This window comes from Varanus komodoensis, unplaced genomic scaffold, assembly GCF_004798865.1.
Source record: "Varanus komodoensis strain SLA01 unplaced genomic scaffold, ASM479886v1 scaffold30, whole genome shotgun sequence".
NCBI classification, from domain to species: Eukaryota; Metazoa; Chordata; class Lepidosauria; order Squamata; family Varanidae; genus Varanus; species Varanus komodoensis.
Window position 1 is genome coordinate 5,143,409 of NW_025335762.1, and position 20,197 is coordinate 5,163,605.

The following is a 20,197-nucleotide window of genomic DNA, read 5'->3' on the forward strand; positions in this document are numbered from 1 at the left end:
ATGAGTTCAATCAACTTTGTGCCACTTCCGTGGATTTAAGAATGTACTTCCCTGACTATTCATCTGTCTTCGGGTATCTAAAGGGTTGTTGTCATGCAGTCTATGGTGCAAATTGGTTCCAGACATCCCAAGAAACCATGGCAAAGCATGGAAACCATACCGCAAACTATTTGTTTCTCTCCGTGGTTTTCAAAAGCCAAACTTACTGTGCTGAAATTCTGTGACTGGGCTAAGAGGACATGGCAGACCACACCAACAAAAGTTAAAAACAAACAAGCAAACCACCATGGCTTTTCATGGCATGTAAGCCTGGCTGTTGTGTTAGCTAAAACCATGGAAGGTCAGGCAGGGAAGACTTATCTAAATAAACCATTCTTGCAGTGTCTTCTGGAGGCACCAAAAAGAGAATTCCAATAGAGAAGGACTCCAAATGCTTCGTCTGATGACCTCAATGATCAGGAAACTTTTTCCAGATACCTGTACCTGTCTTTTATGTCCATGTCTGCTTAGATTAGAGATGGGCAAGTGCCTTCATCCACATGGCTTGCCTCATCATCCATTGGGTTCCCCATTCTCCTTTGAGCTTTATAGGAGACTGGTCAGCCTTGCCTTGCCTTGCCTTGCCTTGCCTTGCGAACACTTAGGAGAATCAGCTCATGTTCTGCTTCCAGTGAAGTCCACAAGGAAAATCCACTTTTCTTACACCTTGGCAATGAATGATGCTTCTGAACCGGCAGAAATTCCAGTCCAATCCAAGAGAGAAGTGAGACATCTTCAACTGGTTCCCCTGGATGGTGAATGGCAAACTACCAATTCAGACGTACACTGCGGATTTCTGAACTAGCAGAATTAGCTCTGGACCTTTTCTATTTCAAGATATGAAGCTGTATGCCCACTTTCAGCCACTTGGCTATGCTGCTTTGGAGGGGTAGGGAAGGAAGCTGGAGTGCTGTCAAGATAGGTCATCTCCTGGTGGTCTTTCCCCCCTCCCCTCCCCTCCCTTTTCTCCGGAATGCAGCACAGTGTTGGGTAACGTGGAAAAGAATGCAGACTTCTAACTTCAATAGATTGTGTCCTACTGAACTCTTTGGCACGGGCCCTGTCTGGTGTGACCCATTCATCTGAGCCATTCCTATCCCCTCTGATATTTGGCCGGATTCCCAACTTGGGCTGGGTCTTGAGGCCACCCATCCCAAGAACCCTTTGGAAGGTTCCACTCTGGGGAAAAGGGAGCTCAATGCCATGTACTCCTAAACCAAATTCAGTTCAGTGCCTCCAATGCCTACCCAAAAAGTCATGGCAGGTAAACAATGAGAAATGAAACAATAACATAATAGACAAATTCATGTCCAACAACATTACTATGAAGCAAAAATTGCCATCATCTTGCTATGGGGTAAAGCATGCGCAGGTGAAATTTCTTCCTGCCGCCATCAATAGGCAACCCAGCATAGGATAAGGCTGCAATGCAAATAGCAGCTTTAGAAAGGAGATCTCTATCCTGACATTGGTGGGAGTAAAGAATGAAAGGCCCATCACCACCTCCCATGGTCCATAGGCTGCCTGAGCTCCTACATGGCTGCTATGCACAAATGAAAAAAGAGTACATTAATTCCTGCACTTCGTGCCATGCTTTGTCTGGCTCAAAAAATGAAGCTGAAGCGCATTTGGACACATCTTGTGCAAATTCGTATGTCAAGGGATACAACTGGCATGATTGTGCATACGCTTTCAGGGTGGCCTCCTCTTCCACAGACACACACCATTATGTTAAATGGTGTCTGTGTTGTGGGGCGGGGGGAGGATGTAGCACAATACATGAGCCCAAATGAGAGGATCTCTCCTCATTTGTTCAGTGTTTACAATGTGTGTGTTTTTTCTTTGCACAGACTTCAGGTTGTCCAGGTGCTGAGTTTTTATTGCATGGACCATGCCTGTGGATTAAACCCGTGTGTGCACACGCACACGTGCACACACATAGAGAGAAACTCTGTTCCTGTAGGATCCACATTTTCTCCCTGCCCTAATTTACTTTGTTTATAGGCAAATGCTTTTCAGCGAACTGCAGCGATTTGTAAGCTAATTCCAAGCAGATGGTCCCAATTTTTCGTTCTCTCTGTTTCTGCCAGCTCCTTCATGTTTTATGTGATTAACACATTCAGACTTACTGGAAACTATCCCCTGCTCTTACCCCCACCCCCTCTCTTTAATATTTCTATACAAGGCAATCAAAGAGCTGTTTGGCTTGCATGGCTGATGGACCCTGTAGCCTGCATAGTGACTTGGCTCCCCTCAGTCCCATCACTGCTCTACAGGTTGTGCCAGGAGGTTGGCTATGGAATTGCTATCGCTCCCTTAAAAGGTAGCTCACTGCCTTGACGGATTGCTACGGTTTTGTGCCTTTTGTACCAACGTACCAATTCAGAATGGGTGAGCAGGGAACTATCGAAACAGATTTGGCTAGGCTACACCTTCTCTCAGAAGGCAAAAAGGCTGCAGCATGCACGTGTGTGTGTATAGAAACATAAAAACAGAGCGAGTCAGAAGGGGTCGCCCGGGCCATCTAGTCTGACCTCCGGCACCAGCCGGCTCTGCTCACGACATGCCCACCATGGGCACATCCAGCCAATCCTTGAACACCCGCACCGATGGGGCCTCCACCACCTCTCGTGGAAGCCCATTCCACACCCTCAGGGTCCTGACTGTCAGGAAGTGCTTCCTGGCATCCAAATGGAACCTTGGCTCCCTGAGCTTTGTTCCGTTGGAGCGCGTCCTGCCTTCCTCCGCAGGGGAGAACAGGTGTCTACCCATCTCCATGTGACATCCCCTCACATACCTGTATGTCGCCAACATATCCCCTCAGAGTCTCCTCTTCTCCAGGCTGAAGAGACCCAGTTCCCTCAGTCTCGCCTCATACCCCATCCCCTGCAAACTGGCCACCAACCTTGTGGCCCTACGCTGCACTGACTCTAACCTGGCTATATCCTTTCTGCAATGAGGGGCCCAAAACTGAGCACAATACTCCAGTTGTGGGTGCACCAGAGTCGTGTAGAGTGGTAGTAATACCTCTCTTGATCTAGAAGCCACACTTCTGGCTATGCAACCAAAGGTTGCAACCAAAGAGGGCGTTCGCCCTCTTGACCACCGCATCACATTGCTGACTCATGTTTAGCCTGCAGTCAACCAGTACCCCGAGGTCCCTTTCACAAGTGTTGCTCTCCAGCCACTTGTCACCTAACCTGTACTTATGACACCTATTCCTATGCCCCAAGTGCAAAACCTTACACTTATCCACATTGAACGCCATCCTGTTGTCTCCTGCCCACTTCCATAGTCTGTCCAGATCCTTTTGGATCTGGAGTGCCTGCTCCTCAGTTGTGGCCACTGCTCCAGTTTTAGTGTTGTCTGCGAATTAGATCAGCAGACTGTTCACCCCTTCTTCCATGTCCTTAATGAAAAGATTAAACAGGATCGGCCCCAGGACAGAGCCCTGGGGGACCCTGCTTGTCACTGGCCAACATCCCGATGATTTCCCACTAATGATTACCTTCTGCTTTCGGTCAGTCTACCATGCCCTAATCCACCAGACAGTGCTTTGGTGTATCCCAAAACTCCTCAGTTTCTCCACCAGGATATCATGGGGCACTTTGTCAAAGGCCTTGCTGAAATCCAGGTATACCACATCCACTGCATCCCCTCCATCTAGCCATCTCGAAACCTTGTCATAGAATCCCACAAGGTTTGTCTGGCAGGACCTGTTTTTGCGGAAGCCGTGTTGTGTGGCTGCAGCCTCCCTTCCCTATCTAGCATCACTAGATCTCTCTCTATTATGAGCCTTTCCATTGTTTTTCCTGCAATGGACGTAAGGCTAACTGGTCTATCATTCCCCATGTCCTTTCTACTACCCTTTCTGAAAATTGGGACCACTGATGCCACCCTCCAGTCCTCTGGAACTTCACCCGTTCTCCACGAGGTCTCAAAAATGGAGGCCAGTGGGCGTGAGAGAACCCCTGCCAACTCTCTAAGTACTCTGGGGTGTAACCCATCAGTAATGTCCAATGTAATGTCCAATGCCCTGAGGAACCCCTCGACTTCAAGGGGAGTGACTCTAATCTGTGCCCCTAAGTCCCCAGCCTCATCTAATCTCCTATGTGGATATTCCCCGTCCTGCTTTGGGGAGAACACAGAGGCAAAATAGTCATTTAGCATCTGTGCCTGTTCCCTCATATCAGTCACTGGATCTCCTTCCTCCTTATTTAGTGGTCCCACCACTTGTCTCCCCTTCCTCTTCCTATTTACATGCTGAAAGAAGCCCTTTTTGTTGCTCTTGATATTCTTGGCAAGTCTCAGCTCATAATCAGCCTTAGCCTTGCGAAGAATCCTTCTGCAACGGGCCGCCCCCTCCCGGTATACCCTTTTGTCTATTCCCCCAGTACCCATTTCCTACGGAGGTTCCTCTTTCATCTAATCCCTTGAACCACCTCCTTTCGCATCCATGGCGGCACTCTCCTCCACCTCCCCACCTTACTGATTAGAGGTATTGTCAAGGCTTGCGCCTCCAAAACCTCCCTTTTGAGTGCTATCCACCCCTCCTCAACTCACTTACCTTCCAGTAACCTACATCAGGAGACTTTCCCCAGTCTGGCCTTCAGTTGGCCAAAGTTGGCCCTCTTGAAGTCCCAGCTTCTAGTGCTCGACCTGCTGCACGTCCCCAGTCCCCTGATCTCAAAGCAAAGGATGGAGTGATCACTCGCATCCAGAGCTCCCCTAATCTGTACTTCATCTATCAGCTCCTCCCTTTTGGTCAAGACCAAGTCAAGGATGTTTCCCCCCTTCGTCGCCTCTCGGACCCTCTGCGTGAAAAACCCCCCTCTGTAGCTTCTAGGAAGTGACGTGACCTGGCTGTCACCGCCGAGTGAGTCTCCCAAGTAATATCTGGGAGATTGAAACCTCCCATAATTACTGTGTCTCTCCCCCGAGATATCCTTAGAATCTGTTCTGTCAGGACATCATCCAGGGTCTCAAGTTGACCTGGAGGGCGATAACATACCCCCACTGTCAGGTCTCTTCCTGTGTCAAAACCCCTAAGTTTCACCCAGACTGCCTCTACCGGATCCCCATCTGTGCCGCATTCTGTCTCACTGCATCCTATCCCTTCCCTTACGTGTAAAGCCACGCCCCCACCCCTCTTTCCCTTCCCGTCCTTGTGCATATGCATGCACGTGCAGACAGACATGCACACGTGCACACACACAGAGCTGATCTTCAAGTCAGCTTCAAATGTCACATCTCTTTTCCCTCCGCTGGGCATATCTTGAATGGGACAACTGTCTCCCTTGAGCTCCATCCCAAGTACATGAATGATGGAGGCACAAGCAGCCCCCTTGCCAAAGTTGCTGTTATGTGCCACCAGGTCAACTCATTGTGACCCTATGAATGAAAGCCCCCCAAATGCCCTGTCCTTGGCAACCCTCCTCAGCTGTTATACATTCAAAGTTGTAGCCCCGATTATGAAGTCAACATATCCCTTATTTTTTGGCCCTCCTTTTCTTTTTCTACCCTCAACTTTCCCTAGCAGGAAAACCACTAGCAGCTGTTCAAGAAGCCCATCCAGCAAGTCAGTGTGATGTAGTGGGTAGAGTGTTGAACTGGGGGATCCGGATATCTGAGAGTTTTGGGTTCGAGTCCCTACTCAGCCACGGAGCTCCCTGGCTGACTGGACCAGTCACTGGCTCTCAGCCCAACCCACCTCAGAGGGCTGCTGTTCTGAGGTTAAATGGAGAGGAGGAGGAAGTTTATGCAAGCACACTGAGTTCCTTGAAAGGAAAAGAGGGAGGATATAAATATAATGAAAACAAGCAAGCAAGCAAGCTAGGCAAAACATTCTTAGAGATGCTTGAGTTCTCATTCGACCCAATCAAGTAGTACTGTTACAATTGCCCTTTAGTATCAGTTGCATTTGATGAGTGAGTGAGGCAGACCTCTGAGAGAGAGAAATGGAGAATAGATGTAGGATTTTCTGCCATAGGTCCAAAATAATTTGATCAACCTTGGGTATGCCCTGAATTGGATATATGTTGAGGTAGACACCATTTCCTGCTGTTCTTCAGAAAGCAAGATGAGCAACTTTGAGCCCCATGAAAGGATTTATGGAGGCATCCCTGCTGGGGGGATTACTCCTTCTGAGGTTACCCTGATGTGAAATATTATTGCCAGTCTTGACTATAAGGCAGAAAAAGAGATCAAAAGAAATTACTGCCAGCTTCTCAAAGTTTTGAGGGACAAGTTGGCAGTAGCATCTGCTGCTTACCACCTCTGAGACAGAGCAAAAGGCAGGTGAGGAGGAAGAGGACAATGAGCGATTCCAGGGAATTCTGAGCTGTGGGTCTTTGCTAGGATGTGCCTCCTTGATGGGTATCTGACCAGGCCTGCACTTGATGCTGGTGTCAAACAAAATTTTTAAAAGCCATTTCCCACTGTCTCTATGAAAACAACAGTAGGTAGACTGGAGGTGACGGAATAGAGTGAACCATTTCCAAGAGCTTGGCCGCTGTACTGAGATACTGTGCCTGCAAAAGTAAATTGGGTAGGGTCCACTTTCCAGCTGCCAGTTGCTCAGTATGTTTCTTCACAAGTGTACTCAGAGTGCGATTTGCATAATGAGCAGCCCTACGTGTCTAAACCAGCCCAGAGTAATAAAATTATACTACTTCATGCAGTAGAACAGGCTTTCCAGATTTCATTCTAAGTATGCAATTTCTGTGCCTTTATGTAGCTCTATTGTTGCCTCATCCATCGCTTCTGCACTGACCTTCGCTTTGTTTTGGATACACTTTCAAGAACATTACAGTGCTTTTCCAACAGAGGAGAGCAGCATAATTTTGGTGGTAGTGATGGGGAATGGCACTTCACACAGTCTCCTCTATGAGCATATGGCAGGACAGATGTTATATTATCACTGTGTTGTACATGGTTTAGTAGTACACATAATCCAGGCCTTGCAACATTTAGATACATTAATGTTTTCCCCGTGATTCTCAGGAATCTCATTAAATAGGAATTGTGTATTTTTTGATCCGAATTCTTCAGAGTACAGCCGGAATGCGGAATCCCTTTTGGCTCAATGGCCAATTTCAATTTCAGAGAAAGTTTCAAGGGCTGCATCCTAGGAGTGGGTAGGGTTGGACTGAACCCCCATAGAATCCATCCCTCTAGTCTTTGTGGACTTCCTCTTGTGCTTGGCTTGGTCTTGCAAAGGGGCTGGGCCAAAGGGAAGCCTGTGAACACTCAATGAAGGCTGAACAACAGGCAACCTTGTCCTGTGTCAGGCGCAGCAACATGGAGGATGCTGCAGGTGATGTGGAAGAGGGGATGCTGTGGAAGAGGGATTCCTGGCAGGCCCCACATGGCCACCTTTCTTCCACGTCAATGCAGCAGCGGCACAGAACAGGGTGGCACAGAACAGGGATGCTACCAGTGGTTGCTCAAAACTGTCTCCAGGCAACCACACCCCCCACTATAAGCTAGCTTTTAGCTCTTCTTGCTGGTACCAAAGCTTTGTGGGCGGTGAGGGGTGGGGGGGGGGGAGAATCATCTCCAGAATGGAGAGAAGATTGTGCAAAAGCCAAAAAACCACCTGAGGGGATTGTGGGAAGGGGTAGGCCTAAGGAAGACTTCTGGGGAACCAAAGGGGAGCAGATGTGCCCCCTGGGTGGTTCCCTACCCCTGGCCTAAGCCATCAGCCATTGCTCAGAAGAGGGCATTAGTTGGTGGTAATTTATTTATTTACTTTAATCCTCCCTCCTTCAAAAAAGAAGCATGCCCCTGTGTCATTATGGATGTCAGAAAAATCCACAACAGATTCAAATAAGTCCAGATTTCTGTGAATGTGACCTATTATTTACACAATGGACTGGCTTTTTCTGCATGATATGGATTCCACAGACATGCAGATTATTCTGCAGATCTGCCTTTCTTTGCTTTTATTTAGGGGCATGACTTTTTGCATATTCATATTGGTGCTAATGATCTCATTAGCTCTAACCATGCAATGACAAGCAGCGCAGGTAGGACAAAGTTCTGGTAAAAAGAAAAAAAATCTTATTCCTTTATTGAGCAGAGATGGAATAAATGATACCCGACCATCTGTAAAACATACATGGTTTGGATTGAACAGACGCCTTGGTGGACCCTGGAACATGGTGTGACCCCTCCCCAGGGGAGTGAGCTGCTCCCATTGCAAAACGGGAAGCACTAATAGCTGAGCTGTTGATCTCAGGCATGCAACAAGTCTCTATGTTTAAAAGAAAGCCAAGGCAAGCCAAGCCCTAGGACGATCTTGTACAATGACATGCCCTAAACACACACTTGAATGTTCTGATAATTTTTCAGATAAATATGAATCAGACTCTTCCCTGCCCTGATTTGGGGCGGGGAGAGACAAAACTGATGAATTAGCATGGGGAAAACTTCTCAGCCCTAGAAATTATTCTTTCTATTTCTGACATTCAAAGGAGGAATTAAGTTTATTTTCACCTCCCCCTGCTCCTACACATACACACACATGAGGGAGATTTCAGTAAGCTTGGGGAAATTTCAAGATCTGAAGAAATAGAAAATGTATTTTCTTGTGGGGGGAGGACCTAATTAGTGGGGAGTCAGGGGCTGTTCATCAGACTTCTTTAGAAGCATGGAAGAAACCAATGCTTTTAACTGTAGCAGGTGAATGTCTCTGGGAAGCTGTTCCAGAAATGAGGTATTGCCATTGAAAAGGCCTCATCTCCAGTCACCCTGAACTTTACATTAGAAGATGGTGGCACTGGGAGAGAGACCTCTGCAGGTATTTTCAGCATTTGCATAGGTGCATATTTAGAACATCCAGAAGGCATCTGGACAGTGTGTTCATGGACCGCTTCGTGCACAAGAATGAGACGTACTATGCATGGAGGTATGTGACCCCCAACACTGTTAGTCATTTGTTCTGCCCTACATAAAATGTGGAGGGTGGAAAGAGCTAATTTTAACACTAAACAAGGCAAAATGGGCATGGAGCTAGATATCGCCTCTCTCTGTATTTCTTGGTCTGTTCACAAACTCTTCTATGAGAATGAATGCAATAAAAAGAAATAACCCCCCAGCTACTAAACAGGAAAAAACAAAAATGGAAGCTGCCTTATAGAAGGTCAGTCTCACCCATTGAGCCCAGGGGACAAGGTCAGTGTTTAGGGAGCTGACAGAGAGAACAAATTCTGCTTATTACGGTACAACTTGAAGTTACCCAATGAAATGGATGGATACTAGATCCAAGATTATCCTTTTGTTACACATAATGCTTCATTATGGGATGAAAGTTAGCTTGCTTGGAAGATTGATTAATCACTTGTAGGATCAAATTATGGGGTAGCTATTAGCCATGATGGCTGTAGGAGACCTCTGCATTCAAAGGCAAGATGCCTGGAGATTTCTACCCTAGGCCAACCTGGGGCTCCAGTTTGCCCCTCTGGAGTTGCCCCAATGGCCACACTCCTTCCCTTCATTCCAGCTCCCTTTGCCCAGCAATATTTTGGTGGTTTCTCAGCTTTTTCAATATGTCCTCCTGCAATGCCTCTAGTAAAGCCTGGTTACTGGCAGCAGGAACTTCAAGCTGAGTGTGATGTTGAGTCTGATGACCTGCTTGGGGGAGCCTTCTGGTTGGTCACTGTTCAAAGCAAGATGCTGGAAATGATGAAGCTTTGGGCAGCTGTCCTGATCCAGCCATGCTATTCTGTGGGAAAAAACGTGGTCTAAGATCGTTCTACTGTCCTACTCTCACAAAGAATAAAACAAGCAAAACCAAAACCACTAGGGAGCCCTCTTTCCACAACCAATAACAAAAATGAAACCTACAAGGAAACTTCCGTAGCGCTATCAATTTCTTGGGTGGAAAATGAATATATAAAGAAGCCTGGGAATCATAGAAAAATAAATCTAACGTGGAGCAAATTGAATGCTAGGCTTGTTTCAAGTCGTCTCATATTACTGAGGATTATAGTGAAGTTGCTTTTTAAGGACATATTAACATTTTTGCACTCCATTGAAAAAGAGTATCTTTCAAAATATACAATCTGATGTAAGGTTGTGTGTGTGTGTGTGTGTGTGTGTGTGTGTGTGTGTGTGTGAGAGAGAGAGAGAGAGAGAGAGAGAGAGAGAGAGAGAGACCAAGACCCATTTACCTATCTTTCTCCCTATTAGGCTTGGTAAAATGTATTTTGAATGCCTCTCAATTGCTCCAGCATTTCCAGAATTTCACTGAGCAGCTTTCCTTTTGTTCCCTGAGCTTTCTGTGACAGCGTCCATTGAAAACCCATCTGTTGTGTCAGTGCTTTCATCACCCTCATTTCCTAACTTGTTCTAACTTGTTCCAGTTGTTCAGAGCATCTTCAGTTGAGAATACGAGTCCCATTCTGTGGAGAATGACCTCAGCCTGGTACAGTGAATGCTAAAACAGGAAAATGCATTCAGGGAATTCACTCAATGCCACCCTCATCTGTCAGCTGTCCCTCACAAGCTTGTTTTCTGATATCCTCTCTGTTGTTTTACCTCATTCCTTTCAGAGGATGAGAAGCATCTGGAACAAATCAGGATTTCAGAAGATGTCATGAAATGAAAGGAAATTATAAAAGTCAAGGGGTTCTATGATTCAAGGAACTGATAAGATACACACACACACACACACACACAGAGAGAGAGAGAGAGAGAGAGAGAGAGAGAGAGAGAAGGTGTGTGTGTGTGTGTGTGTGTGTGTGTGTGAGAGAGAGAGAGAGAGAGTTCTGCTTTGATTGCTTTCCCTCTGAAGCAGCAATTGAAAAAGGGATTTCAACATTTTTACTCCACTTTCCGAAATGTGTTTTTTTGACATTTGACATCGGGACCAGAAGCAAGGATAGGCGTGAATGGACCCTCACCGAGGGGGCCACAACCCACAGGAGCACCTGGTCTTCCTTCTTCTCCTCAGTATTGCCACCCCTTGTTCCCCTACCTCCTCTTCTGGTCCAGATAATTGTGGTGGTGAGAAGGTGCCGCTGCTGCTTCATCTGCTGGCTCTTGGAGGATCTACAAAGGTTGGGGATCATGATGGCAGGAAAGAAAATGCACTGAGCAAAGGTGCCCTTTCAGGCTGTCCAATAAAAGGCACCCCATGACTTTGAGCTGCCACCAGCTGTAGCCTCATGTGCCATCCTGGAAACCAGCCACATGGAACACAGTGGTGATTACTTACAAAGAAATGCTATAAAACTTTCCACTCCCAACCTGTCCTGCTCTAAGCACTTTTCTTATAGATTACTTTAGATGTACACGTAAGGGCCTTTAAAAAAAAAAATCCTAATTTGTGTACATTAGGATATGAGGTGTGTGGTCCCATTTATCTTCCCAGCCATGAAGGAGCCCTTCTGAGAGAAAGTCCCATGCACATTTCTGTTGCTGATGAGCCCTGTGCAGGCAAGCTTCAGCTACCCAGTTAGGGCAAAACTAGTGGGGATGGAACATGTGTGAGCATGCCCATGTACGGCCCTTCCCAGGACATTCCTCCCCTCTCTCTACATTAACAAGGTGCACTAGAAAAGCGAAAGGGAAATAAGCCACAGAACCCATAACTACAACGTGATCGTACTTTTGATTGCAGCAAGATAGTTTATGTGAGGTGTTTCGCTTGTGTGTAATTACCTGATTCTAGTAACTGGAGATGATAGAGATTGCATCTAAGAGCTTGTAAAATCAGGTTCTGTCACTTAGATAGAAGTGCAGTCATGGAAACCTTTTTAAATAAGAGCGTATGTAGATGAGAAGGAAGGCGCTGGTCCCATAGCATGCCCATCCTTTGATGAGTGAACACATGGACATGAGACTAGCCAGGCCAGGTCAGCACAAGTGCACTTTGTTCTCCTGGTGGCCAACAACAGATTTGCATAAGGATGGCCTCAGCCCACCAGGTCCTCTCCATCATGGCGCCGAGAAGGCGTGTTGCCTCTGATACCGGAGTTAATACACAGCCCTCAGAACTAGTACCATCGAGTACCTTGTCCTCCGTGACGCAGGAGGTTCTGCTGTTTGTGGCTCAGGTGAACTCAGCAAGAGAGGCCAGAAGCTTACCATTAATGTTTGGCTCCACCCCTTCTGGACAGCCTTTTCCAAAGCACCAGGCAGCTTTAGCATGGGTGGGGAGACTATTAGACACAAGGCTACATTGTGAGCACCAGGAGGCATCTGATGATGAAGCATCCCTCACCGAACCATCTCACAGCTGTCTGAGTTGAGGGTACATAACAGGAGAGCTACTGCAAGGCTATAGCAGCCCGTCTGAGGCTGTCCAGTTGGAGTAGTGTTTCTTGGTTCAGAGGAGGACTCGGAGGCTGAGGTGGCCTCATCCAGGCCTGAGGACATGATATTGCCTCAGAAATCACTTCTCCAATAGAGTTCTCCACCTGCCCTGTAGCTGCTCAGAGATTGTAGAGTCAACAGCAGATCCAGCCCTTCCGGCTTTGGGAAGGCCTCTGCACTTTGCTGAAGGAACTGCTCTTGGTGGGTGACATCCAGTCAGTGATCTGTCCAAGGTGCTAACAGGCCATGTTGTCTCACCTGTTCATGCCTTCCTGGATGTGACCTTGCTTTTCCACTACCAGCCAGCACTACTGCTGAAGGCCCTCTGCTGAGCTAAGACAGGACAGCTGGGGGACAGGACAAAATAACCAAAAATCTGTATTTAAATGTGGACTATTGAACACATTTTGCACACACATTCATAGATGTACCTCCCCCACTCAAAATATGATTTTCTAGTGTATTTTAATATTTTATATTAAACACCTTTCAAACCATTGAATCACAACATGGTATATTGTTGCATATGGATGTGAACTGTACAGTATTGTGTTTGGTTTATATTGTTGGTTTATTGTTATATTATGTATATTATTCTTCCTTTGTTACTTTATCAGTATATTTGATTTTATTTTGTTGTATTCTATTTTGTTGTCCACCTAGAGAGTCCTTCAGGACTACTGGCTGTGGAATATAAACTTAAACAAACAAAGAAACATTTGAAATAAGTAAAATCCCAAAGGAGAGCTACATGGTAATCCATGCATTAGTTTAAGATGTGCCTATTGGGAATTCACCAAGACCAAGTTTCTGATAATGTATGAAATTAAAGAGAAGAACTCATAGTGAAAGGAAGAATAGAAAATTGAAATGACAGCTCCAATCTTTCTTTCTTTCTTTCTTTCTTTCTTTCTTTCTTTCTTTCTTTCTTTCTTAACTTAGCAACCTTCAACTAACTAAAAAATTGTTCCTAAGAAATCAGTCAAAATAGATACAGTCATGTGCAATCTTACAGGCAATATTAGCAAAAACTAAAAGAAGAAGCATATAAATAATACTATCATCAAGATAAATAAAAGTAATAAAGTCAATATTATAGAACTGGGAAAGATGGAAAGGGGGGGGGCAAGAAAAGCAAGCATCTGGAGCAACTTTGTTCAGAAGTGAAGTTACAAGAAGAAAGAGGAATAGCAAGGACATACCAAATTTTCTTGCACTGTGCTTGATGTGAATAAAATGGATAGGGAGATGTTTTGCTTTCTTGCTTCTTTTCCTCATTCCTCATAATAATTGAACCCAGAGACATCCAATGACACCAAACAGTGGGGGATTCAGGACAGATAAAACAAAGAACTTCACACCAAACTACTGAATTTATTTATTTATTATATTTATATCCCCCCATTAGCCAAAATGGCTCTCGGATTTACCACAAAATGTAGTGCTTAGAGAATATTAAAAGGGGTCCACACAAAAGGGGTCCATCATGCAGGACTTAAGGCAATCATGAGTCCTTCAGCTATATCCAGGACCAGGGCACACGTGCTTGATTAGACCTCTTGCTGAGCAATACAAGCAGGATGGTGCGGATCGACTCCTGTCCTGCTGGGGGACTTCCTTTCATTCATTCATACCATCTCTATACTGCCCATTGGCCAAAGCTCTCTTCACCATTCACAAAAGCTATTGGTAGCCATTCTGCAGCCAGAATGCCAGACTAGATAGGCATTTGGCCTGATCTCCTTATATTCTTAAGTGCAGTTCTTTTGCTGAATAGTAAATTATAGCCCATGTATTTGTTCTCCCTATTTGCAGAAGACTTTACTGTCAGAACATGATGGGAACTGTAATTTTCAGTGAGTGCTGAAATCACAGCAATATATCCAGAATTGTGGCAATTCTGTTTCAATATATAATCAAAGTAATTTTTAGAAATGCATCCAAGCATGATTTCCCCTTCTCTCTGAAATACCAGAGTTCCAAAACTGGAGCCTTGCAAGAATTCTATGCATCTCTTTCTACCCCATTTATTTTACTTAAAGTAGGAAACTAACTATTTTGAAAGCAAATGAATGTATAATATGGATTCCATAAAATGAGATTAAATCCCAAATGTCCAGCATGGTGTAGTATTTAGCCTCAAAGCATTGGGCAATAGAAGCCATGCAAGCCTTCACCTCTGGTGCTTTGGCAGAGGTGGCTGATTCTAAAATGGTGGACCAGTTGACAAGAACTTCCTGGGCTAAGGTAGAATATGGATGGTGCATCCAAGAAGCCTGGCTGGGTGACACTTATCCCACTCATATTCAATGGATGCTCAACTGAAAAGGGCGGCAGATTCCAGTTCTCCAAGCTACCTGTGCTCATTGCTGTCTAGAAGAGAATCCCCAGATGGACAGTTGAATGCATGAAGGGGCTGTCCCAGTGATTGTACATATGTTTGCGGCAGCAGAGTCTGGTAATGTATGGGATCAAGAGAAGAACTCATAGTAATGTGATGAAAGAAGAGTAGAACATTAATACAGCATCTCCACCCTTCCTTCCTTCCTTCCTTCCTTCCTTCCTTCCTTCCTTCCTTCCTTCCCTCCCTCCCTCCCTCCCTCCCTCCCTCCCTCCCTCTCTCCCCAGTGGGTTTACTGAAAGCAGTTTGGCAAATCAATAGGATCACAGTAGTTTTTAGAGGCCACATTATTTAGGGTTTTAAAGGTAAAACAAACCAGATCAGCAAGTAACAGCTAGGGAAAATGTGCTCACTGGTGAACTAGTGGAATGTGCCCATGGGATTGGTGATGCTCTAAGTTCATTCTTATGGGGAAACTTTAATTGGTCCAGTGACAGTGGAATGCCACTGAAGCATTCACCATCAAGGAGGCTACTACTAAACATGTAAACACTTAAAGAGAAAGTGGCTGTGTGGGCATGTTGGGAGTGAAGCTTGCACGCACCCCTTCCACAGCCTTCTTCTGTGCAGGATGGTTACCTGCAAACAGTTTCACATGGTGGGGTACCAACTGAAGGCCGCCTCTGAGCAGGAGCCCGCTGGAAAATTTTTTCTTGGAGTTGTTGATCTTCTTCCCCATTGCAAGCTGCTCGTCCACTTGCCTGTCCTTCACTCCAGATGCCAAGGACATCTGGGGAAAAGGCGGAAGGACAAGGTACCATTGCCTGTTTGTTCATCACGTGTCTGGCTGCCAAGGAAGCAGGTGTTGGCACTGATGATGAAGTGAATGAGCAGCAACAGCAGGTGATGATCATGGTGCTGAGAATCTATTTGGTGAGGCATTCTGAGAGAAGATGTCTACGCAAGGTGTCTTGCCCAGGGCTCTCAAAATCCTGGTCCTCGGGAGATGAGACTTAGCTAGAAAGCTCTTCTGCTGTCCTGTGACAATTTTTCTTCTGAACCCAGTTCTTTTCCAGAACTAAACTAATTTTTCCATGTATAATAATGCATGGTTTCTGTCTCCTGCTATTCTCCACCTCCACACACTAACAACACAGCAATCCAAAGGCCATAATTACAACTTTATGCCTCCTGATCTTGTTTGTGCTTTGTGAGTCAAAGTTAGAATAAGAGTTCCTAAATAGTTATAATTACTCTAATTACACCTTGACATGGGACTTTAGGCTGCCAAAAACTTTGCCAAATTATTGCAAAGTGCCTACTCAGAGTAGAGGAGGAGGCAGGCAAAGCGTGTCTGAATATTTAGCAAGAGACTTAGAAAAAGTGGTAGCCCTGTGTGTACCATTAAGTATACCTTTTTCTGACATTGATAATAATTTGTTCCACCAGTTCTGTGGACATGTCACAAATATCAAGATGCTGAATGTTTCAGAAATGACAGAGCTGTTCAAGGCAACTATAGCTGAGCAGTAACTCTAAGCCAACTGGAGAATTCGAAACTAGAATCCTGCAGCTTTGGAACAAATAATGAAAAATTTAGAACAGAAATTAAATCAGCTGCAAGAAAGCAGCAAAATAAATAAAAGAAGAAAAGTGCAATAAACCATATAGCTAACTAGGATCAGACTCGTGAAAGAAAAAGACAGACTTTCCTCAATGCCTAAAGGGTAGCAATTGCAAATATTCCTTGGGAAGGAATTATGTAATGTCTGTGGAAATGGGCGTGCAAGTATTCAGGTGTTCTTTTGTCTCAATGTTTTAAATAAATAAATAAATAAATAAATAAACAAACATCTTCTAAGTGAGGATTTACCAGTTCTCCAGTTAACCAAGACAGTCTTCCAGGAGAGCTTTACTAAGTTAGAGAAACCCAGTTCCTGAGGATCTTTGTGCTGGTAATTTCTTTTTTGTGTCATAACAAAGCCTCAGGGAGTAAGATAACCACTTACAAGTTGTCATAAAAGAGGACAAAAGATTTGCATTATTTTTGTGTACATTGATTTATATGTATGGACATTTAGAAATAGTATTTGAAAATAGAGTATATCCTATTGTGCAATGGAAGACTGCGATCGTTTTTCTGCTAGTTATCCAGGTGCTGTTGATGAGTAATAAAGTCATCTGTTACCTTTCCATTATCCTTAACTTGGAATTGAACAGTAAAGCCTTTCAAACACAGGACACCTTCAAACAGTCTTCTGTAATAGAGGACACCTGGCCACTGTACAACGGATACATTCATCTTGTGACCATTGCAGAAGAAAAGGGGGAAAGGGAATGGCATAACAGCAACTTGGATCTTATGAGTCTAGCCAGATGTTGCCTTGGATTGTATAAAACTTGGAATTTCCTGAGCATTTGTGTTTTCATGAACTCTTCCCATGCTTGAGCACAGCAATCCAGAAACTCTGTACAACACTTTGTTCGACTCCTAAGAAGTGTAGGGATGTTTCTAAATCCCCTGCTGCTCACTACATGGACTTTCCTGTTGGGGAAGATTGATGGGAAGAAGAAGACAATTTGACAGTCCTTACATGGCTAATATAATCATTTATCTGCATAAATTCTAGCCCTAATAAAAGAGAACAAAGATTTAGGTTATATAACACCATTGCTCTGATTGTCATATGCAACAAACAAAAAGCGAAGGGGAAAAAAAGCTTAAAAAGCCAAAAACAACAGACAAATGTTCCTGTGGCACTTGAAAGGCCAACAGATTATTGCTGAGATTCCATCTGGTGTTGCAATTATTATTAAGCATTCCTATTTTGATGCTTTTGCAAACTGACCAATCGGCTCATGTTCTGCACTTTGCTACCTTCTGTTGCTAGTTTTGTAACTGGGAACATATCAGATGTTCTGTGCTGAGTGGGCTACAAGTACTACTGTGTCACTTTCACACTTGCATTGCACTTACGTTATCCTAAAAGAGAAAAAGGACAGTCTGTCCTCAGCCATCAGCCGATATCCAGCAGCTATTTGGAACCACATTCCATGTTTGCTTGGATTTTTGCAAAATATTCAACTCAAGGTTTGCGTCACATGCCGTTCCCTTCAGAACCCTCTTCTCAGGATGTCTGGCAAGTCTGTCCCGTAGTTTTGCTCTCTTGCTGTTCTTCCTAGGGCTGGACTATTTTGTGACATATGCGCCAAGGGCTGTGGGGCAGGGATAACTGAAGACCAACATGTGCGTCCCATTTGGATAGAAAGCACTCGATGAGGCAGAAGCAGGAGCACAGCTGGGTTTTGCATGGCAATTTGGTCTGCCAGTCATACCAGAATCTAGAATCACAGAATTACACAGTTGGAAAAGGCCTGGATGGCTATCCAGTCCAACCTGCTGCTCAATGCTGCATTCAAGTCTCCCATTCAGATTCTAACCAGGCCTGACCCTGCTTAGCTTCCAAGATTAGCCACATGTGAAATAACAATGCATGAAAACTCTTAAGCATTTTTCACTGGATTCACATTTTTGTAGGCAATGTTGCCTTAGGTTTATTGCAAGCAATTCAATTTTGCTAATGTTAAGTTCCCAACACATGCATATTTATTCACAGATTTTGATTAAATATCTCAAGCACAACATTTGGACAAGTGGCAATTTTGAAATGGAGTTTCTGAAGTTCAAATTCAAATGGAAACTGAACAAATTTCTCCCCCATCTTTAAGTACATCCTAAACTGTCATTTCGTTATTGCAACAATGGATCCTTTGGAATACAGCTGTCTGGGTGCTCTGTTATTCACAAAGAAACCTAAACAAAAAATTGATTTGAATATAACATGTGCAATGCCAAGCAATCTGGCTTTCTAGCTTTGAAATGTGTTTCTGGAAAGTAGAGCTCACTGTGTCGGATTTAAATTGTCAAAGGGGGTGGGTAGAATCCAGGGTTGAAAATGGTGCAGAGAACCAGCTTAGGGATTGCTAATTAAATCATTACAAATGTTGCAAACTTAATGCAAGCCTCTTATCTGCCCCCTGCCCCCACAAATTGGAAGAAAGTCTAAAAAGTGAATATTTCTGAATCAGGTCACCTTAGCCAGCTGTGTCACAGGATTGTGAAAATATTTGCCCTATTAGGGAATTGTAGCTTGTCGAATGTGATGCTGTTGGCCTAAAAGATTAGGTGCAGTACTACATACAAAAGGAATGTCATTTTTCTACAGGGATTGTCCCTGTTGGCTTTCTAACAGCCAACTGCTGTGTTAAAGAAGGACAGGGGGAATTTAAATAGAGAACTAGAATCTTTTTTTCCCAGGCATCAATTTCCTCACACGTGTCTCACCACCCCGCCTGGATAACTGCAAAATGTAGAAGTGATGATGAGTTTATTTACTCTGCAATTGTAATTCCTGAAGTTTTTCTAATGCAGGTTCCAGCTCTGGGAATTCATATCCACAAGGCATGTCCCTGATGACAAGGGGAATCAATTTCTCAGCTCAGAATGTAATGTGGCTTTACAGTTTTTTCCCAGAGGCATTGGAGTGCTGGGGAATTGTGTTGCTTAACAATTTGGCAGTTTGGTGCAGTAAACTGAAAACAGTTTCCTTCTTTTAGGTGTATTCATTCTTTTCTAAATTAAAGTCTCTGCAAGGCCATGATCCACGTAAACAAGTCAAGTGTGTCCCAGTATTGATGATTATAGGGCTTATAATTTTATTCCAATTAATCACTTATCTCACAACCCTATAACATCCCCTTCTACTTTAAAGGGGGTATGCATGGCATTTTCATATTAAATTCATATGCCTCTTTTCTCTGAAGCCTCTCTTCCATGTGGTTTGCTGTTTAAAATAATGGGATACTGAGCAAGAAAAGAGTGGGTGGGAATCAGAAAAGAAACATTTTCCAAACCATCCATGGTTCCATTGCAATGTATATTGAAATTCCCCTACTGAATGGGCAGAAAAAATTTGTGGATGCAGCGTCCTTTGGAATTCTGTCTGCCAGCTGGCCCAGGGCAACTGCCTCTAGCCCACTGGAGAAAGAAAGTGGGAGTACTTTTGCTGCTCAACTGAAAGGAAATTCTCAGAAGCCCTCTTTCCAAGCCCTCTGTGAAGGATACCTGGTGTCAGGGCTAACTTTCAGGGAGGTAAGGGTAAGTTAAGAAATGGTGGGAGAAATTCCTGCAACAGTGAGAGATATGTTGTAAGTCGTCCAGAGACGCAAGTAATGGATGCCATACAAATTTTATATATAAATAAATAAGGCTGATACTTCTTCACTTCTCCACCAATGCAGTACAGATGAGAGAAATCCCCAAACCCTTCACATACCACAGAAGGCTGGGTGGAAGCTGGTAGAAAAGGACAAATTAAGCCTGGTATATTTGTTATTTGCGAACATCTGGAAAGAGGGAACAGCCAGTTGGACCCAGTGAAGCTGTCCAAAGAGACATTGCTCTCTCTTTATTTTGAGGCAGTCAGCTGGAATGGCTGT